Genomic DNA, 6,459 nt, shown 5'->3' on the forward strand with positions numbered 1-6,459 from the left:
GGTGGAAATACAAGCAAGGCTCCCTGAAATCAATTTTGTCCCTAGCGATAAACCTATTTGGACTGCTTCAAGGAAAGGTACCTATCTAAGTTCAAATACTTGGGAGTTTCTAAGGGAGAAAAATGAGCAGATTGGTTGGTGGAAGCTGGTTTGGTTCCCTCTTGCTATCTCTAAGCAAGCTTTTATTTTATGGCTTGTTATGAAGGATAGGCTGGTTACGGGGGATAGTTTGCTGAATTGGGGATAGAAAGGTGATGTCCAATGCTTGTTCTGAAGAAATCAAATAGAGAGCATTGACCATTTATTCTTTGAGTGCAGTTTTTGTTGTAGAATTTGGAGGTTTTTTATGCTTTGTTTTAAAGTTGCTAATCCCCCTGTGATATGGGAAGATCTTCTGCAGCTAGGATGCAGTAATTGAGGATGTAAATCACTTAAAAACCTGCTTTGTCGTCTGGTTTTGGGCTCTGCAGTGTACAATTTGTGATACACTCGAAATGAGCTTAAGCATCCAGGTAAGCCAAACATAGAGCAGTAGATTTTGAAGAATATTCTTTGGGAAGTTCGAACCAGAATTGTTGGAAGATGAATGTTTCCAAAGACTAGGGAGAATCTTGTTTTGTGTTCTTTGCAGAATTTGCCTGCAAACTTGGTTTTGTTGTAGGTTCTGCAGTTTGGTTTCTAGTCTTCTTGGTAATAGAATTTAGAATGCGGATATAATATGAAATAAATGAAAGAGAGAACGACACATAGATTAAGGTGGTTCCGCATATAACCTATATCCACACATTAAAGCCCTATAGGCTACATATTTCCTTGATTTATGATCTATTTATAGAGCTTTAACATAATTTTAAATGCAAAACAAATCCCTTGAATTAAGGGTAATTAATAACAAATCAAATCAACATTAACCACAAATCAAATCCTCATTAATCAAAAGGATTTATATCCTTAACACTTGGTTATTTCTAGTCCTCTGTGAGGACTTGTAACTGGATATTTTGTTGGTTGGTTTTGAGTTTTGAGCTTAATGAAATTTTTTATTCATCCAAAAAAAAAAAAAAGGGAAGTCATATAGAGTACAATTTACAACTAAAAGTCTGGTTCTAACATTGAGGATGGATGAGGAGGATGGAGTACTTGAACAGTTTCTAGCTTTTTTATTTTGTCAATGCAAATGATCGAGGCTTTCATGGGTGGTGTAGGAGATTGTGGAAAAGAAGGAATCCATTATTATTTGGCTTCACCCCTTTTTTCTGCTTTCTCTTCCATTTTTGCTGGGGTTAGCTCTAGAAAGAGATGGTTGTTAGAGTAGAAATTAACCAGAATCTATCTAACTTAAAATTCTGGTAACTTTTCCCAGTAATTCCTAAGTTTATTATTCTTAATCAATAATAGTGGTCAAACAATTAATTGTGGATTAAAATCCTTTTGTTTAGATTTCATGACAACTTCATGTAACTAGCAGGATGTTATATATTGTTCTAACTTGTGCATTTACGCACTCCATAAAGCCTCTGACCCCATGCAATTGATATGTAGATAACCTACTGGAGTGACAATCATATGGCTAATATTTACAATTCTTCTCTGTCAATTGTTCTACCAAAGAGATAAATCTAGCTTCTCATGCCGTTGTTTTGTCTATGTCACTCTAGTTGCATGCATATTCACTTACTAATCATGCATATAGCTTTGAAAGTGTAAATTGTTCCCCCTTATCGAATTGCAGGTTCGTTGGTAGCTAGTGATCATTGGTTGCAAAGATAATGGACATGAAATATTTATCAAACAAACCCTTAAATAAGGATCAAACTCTTCAAAGGTATAGTACCAAGTAACCGATATTTTAGTCCTCGGATTCCAGCCTTTATTTCCATATAGTACGTGTCTTAGATATGTGAAATTGTTTTGCAGATATTGGGTTGTTTGGCTACTGTAACTTTCTTTGGCATGAGTATTATGGAGGAGAAGAAAGATCAATTAATTCATCCTGCATTGGGATATGATGTATGCAATATATTCCACGCAGTATTATTTTTATACTTTGTGTTCGAATTAATATAATTTAAATTATTAAATTCATTATTTTTTATCAGCTTAAATTTTTGGGATAAGTAGTGATCATTTTAATAAGTTAATGCATTTAAGGAGTTTGGAGATTTTAGCTGGACAAAAGAAAGTTTGTTTAAGCAAAAATCATTTTCCTTGACCGGGTGAGTTGGGATGCAACTCCTTGGACGATAGAAGCAAAATTGTTTCTATTTTTCGAATTAGTTTCCAAGGCTTCTTAGGGTTCATTGAGGTCTTATCCTATTAACATTGAGGCTCTTGAGGGGCTGTTCCTCGTAGAATTCCTTCTATTTAATGCAAAGAATTGGCTAAGGACATCTCTGAGGAGGAGATTAAATCTGCTTTGTTATCCTTAAACAACAACAAAGCTCCTAGTCTGAATGGTTTTAATGCCCAGTTCTTTAAAAAGTCTTTTGTTTTAAAGGGCCAATTTCTTAGTAGGTCGGAACGTCATTGCAGTGGTGAAATCTTTCTTTTGCTCGGATAGACTACTTAGAGAGATTAAAATGTTGTGAATAGACTTGTGAGTATTGAGTCCCACATTGAAAAAATATAAAAGAAAAGAGTACTTAATATCTAAGTGGTCGTTAGCCCATTAGTTTAGGCTTTTGGGTTAGAGTTGTATTAAATTATGTATATTAATGTATTCTTGGTAAAAACTCCATAATCGCTGAGATGAGTGTCTGGACGCGTCGGGTTTAGAGTTGTGTCTGCCATCTACAACTCTTGACGCGAGACACTCTTGAAAATGTAAAAAGACTCACAAGCGATGGGGAGATTGTTGTGAATGCACTTGTGAGTGTTGAGTCTCACATTGAGAAAATATAAAAGAAAATAGTACTTAATATAACTAAGTGGACCTTAGCCCATTAGTTTAGACTTTTAGGCTAGAGCTTAGAGTTGTGTTCAATTATGTATATTAATGTTCTCTAGGTAAAAGCTCTATAATCGCTTCATCTCCCAACATAAAAGTCATCCCTAATTGAAAGACTCTCAATCTATATCTTGTTGTAATACGATTTATATTTAAGTACATGGATCTTGCTTACATTCTGTTAGTTTAAGCAATAGTCAAGATTGAATCTCTCAAAATCTTTCTTCATTTTCTCTCTCCTATTAAAAGCTTCTAAAAATAAGTTAACTTTAAGATTCAATCTTAATCGTTGCTTACATTACAACATGCTTTTTGTTATTTTAATAACAGGATGTAAGCCAAATCCTTAAGTGCATAGCTTTTGCATTGTGCTTGGTGATATTGTTGGAAAGCAAGGAACAACTTTTATTAGTGGAAGGCAGATTGGGGACACTATCCTTCTAACTAGCCCTAGGTGTGATTTGAAGGTTGATTTCATAAAGACTATTATTCTATGAGATGGAATTTGTCATGGCACTTTTAAGGGTTGTTGGATTCACTTAATTAGGTTATGGGATGGTGGATTAAGTAATATATCACTACACTTAATTAGATTCTCACTTTGTATTACTGGTGAGCTTAAGGGATTCTTTTTTATGTAAGGACCTCTGTTTGTCTTCCCAATAAAGAGTGTAATTCAAATCTTCTCAGAATTAAAAGTTTGTAGAAAGTTATGCTACTAGGGAATTATTCTTGGTCTTGGAGAAAGATTGTTTTAATTCTTTAGCTTTACCATCTGGTGCCTATTCTGATAATGTATGTGATTTTGATGCCTATTAATAGAATAATATTATAAATTACTCTTGTGTTCCTCTTATGTCACTTTAAAAGTGATGTGGCCTCTAAAATTATCATTGGGCTTGTGATTAATCATTATAGAATTTTGATCAAATTGTGATTTTAAAAGCCACTCCATTCAGTGACACAAGAGTGATTTATAGAATTACTCGTATTAATATATTGACTAATAATTTGAAGTACTCTTCAAATTATCCTCTGATTTGAAGCTGCATAAGTGAGAAGTTGAACAAATAGTAAAGCTTTCTCACCATGACGGACCAATACCACATGTTTATAGAAACCATAGCATCTGCAACATTGTGATTGTGCTCAAGAAAACTCTATACTATGCAAAACAATTGCTTTTCTCATATATTATTTAGTCTTACATTTGTTCCCACACTTCCAATTAAAGACATTCATATCCCTCCTCACTGAACCTACAAACCCTAAACTTTTTTCTTTTTTTTTGTGGGTTCAAACCCTAAACTTTTATCCTCTGATGTATTCTTTTGTTCAATGTCATAATGTAACCCAAAATGTATGTAATGCATGTATGGTACTTGGAATTGATGTGTAATAGATTATATATGATATGCACAGGAATTTATGTGGTTTCTTTTATGTTGATTGGGGAAGACGATTAGGTAAAAATTTATTTACAAAAGATGCAGTACATTAAAAGTCAAAACTTAATAAATCCAGTGTTTAACAAAGAGTTCATTTTATCATTAATGACATTTCTTGCATTGTGTTCCTCCCTCTCTTTTTCTCTAGTACGGTTGTTGTAAGAGCTTTTTCATACTCAGAAAACAAAAATAAATATCAATGTACAATAGTTGTTTTAAGTCTTCTCCACAAATTCAAAGTAGACTAGGATTGCATTTAATGCTCTGACTTTGTTGCTCTCCGCTGTTGATTAGGTGCGCAACACAATCAAAATCCTTTTTCTTTTTTTTTTTTTTTTTGGGTAACAAACCAACGTTCATTCAAACATGTAAACAGAAAAGAAAGAAATGCAAGCTTACTTAATTAAACCCCAAACCGGACAGATCTCAAAAACAGGAATGAGATCATAAAGGAAAAAAAAAAAAGATACGAATGCAGTCCAAGAAAATCCTTGCTGCGGCGCATACTGGTGATGAATACTACCATCGGGAGTACGAATACCCCTATCAAACATGTAAACAGGCTTCCTAAAAAACATGGAGATTTAGATGAAAAGTAACTGTGGAAAAAAGGTTTCCAAAAAGAAACCAAAGAGAAAAAGAAAAAAGATCAACTTCAATGAGTTCCATCTAGTTCGAGTTAAACAATAAGCAACACAACAACATAAAGTTACAGAAATCTTATATTCTCCTCTTGTAGGTTGAAAGAAGATATTTTCACCAAAATTGACTATGGGGTGTTCCAATTATGTGCAAATCACAAAAAGTGCCCCCATCTAGCTACTTAGTGAACGACATAAATAGTATTAGGTTATGTGAATACCTTTACATACACGTAATGGAATACATTGTTAGATTTTGAGGGAATCTAAACCCTTTAGATTTGTTGAAAGGAGCTTAAAACCTTTTCAAACACAAGGTTTTGATTAATTTTCTGCTTACTTTATTCATAACATAATGGCCTTTAAATAGGCAAGCTATTACAATATTTTCTAGGGCTTAGACATCAGCTCTTATTGGAATATAAAATAGGGTTGAGTCATCAAGACTCTTACATGGAATAAAAAAAAGACTAGCAAATAAAAATAAACACAATAAAATACTCTACCGAATCGTATATTTTAATATATCATAATATTAATAATTGTTCCACATAAACTCCATTCTTGTAACATTTATTTTCCCTTGAAGACGTCATTGTCCTCAAGGACGAAATTTGTAAAGCGTGATATAAAATCAGCCATTATCAAAGAACATCTCTTCTTCCACATGTTCTTGGTCAATTACTTTCAATCTCTCTCTTTGCTTATGGATTTGGCTCTGTTGCATGAACGGAGTTAGTTGTTGAAGATTTTCTAAAAGTTGTATCTTTTGGTATAATTCTGCCTTGAAGTCCGCCTGATGGTGTTGATGTTTGATTACATGAGCCACCTCCAATATCAGAAATACTTGTGGCAGATAACCTTCCACAAAATCCTAAGAAAGTGCCATGTTAATTTCCATGCCTATTTCGTTGTCTCCACCAGACATGTTACTTTCACCACTAGGCCTTGCAGAAGATTTGGATGAGAAATTTGCTGACCAAGAGCCTCTGTTTGATCTAGCTAAAGCCATTGTAAAATCTGGCTCGTTTGGATGGACATCATCAAAAATATGAGCTTGATCGTCATAACACATAGTCGTTTGCCGATTAATAGATGTTAACCGAAGTTGACTAGGCAAGTGGGTCTGTGTAGCTATGGCCAAGGAAGGTCGTGAAGGTGTCGAATGGGGTGGTGTTTGGGGTTGTTCGCAAAGAACTCCATCCAATTTGGCATTAGCTTCTTCCATCTTCATAATCATACATTTCACCATGTTTTGAAGTTGATCAATTTGTTGCTCCAAACGATCCATTATTTGATCTGTTATCAAACTTGGCTCTGATACCAATGTTTCATGAATACCTTTACATACACGCAACGGAATAGATTGTTAGCTTTTGAAGGAACTTAAATCTTTTAGATTTGTTGAAGCGAACCTAAAACC

General features: G+C 34.1%; 1 long non-coding RNA gene across 3 annotated transcripts in view; it reads left to right on the forward strand.

Moving 5' to 3' along the window:
• LOC132179951 (uncharacterized) overlaps positions 1-2,059 on the forward strand; it is a 7,386-nt gene extending 5,327 nt beyond the window's left edge. For all 3 annotated transcript variants that reach the window (XR_009439996.1, XR_009439994.1, XR_009439995.1), the window contains 2 exons: positions 1,733-1,825; positions 1,918-2,059. This is a non-coding gene — a long non-coding RNA (uncharacterized LOC132179951). The remainder of the gene's footprint in view (positions 1-1,732; positions 1,826-1,917) is intronic.
• The last annotated feature ends 4,400 nt before the right edge of the window (positions 2,060-6,459 follow it).

Source organism: Corylus avellana, chromosome ca4 (assembly GCF_901000735.1).
Source record: "Corylus avellana chromosome ca4, CavTom2PMs-1.0".
Classification (NCBI taxonomy): Eukaryota; Viridiplantae; Streptophyta; class Magnoliopsida; order Fagales; family Betulaceae; genus Corylus; species Corylus avellana.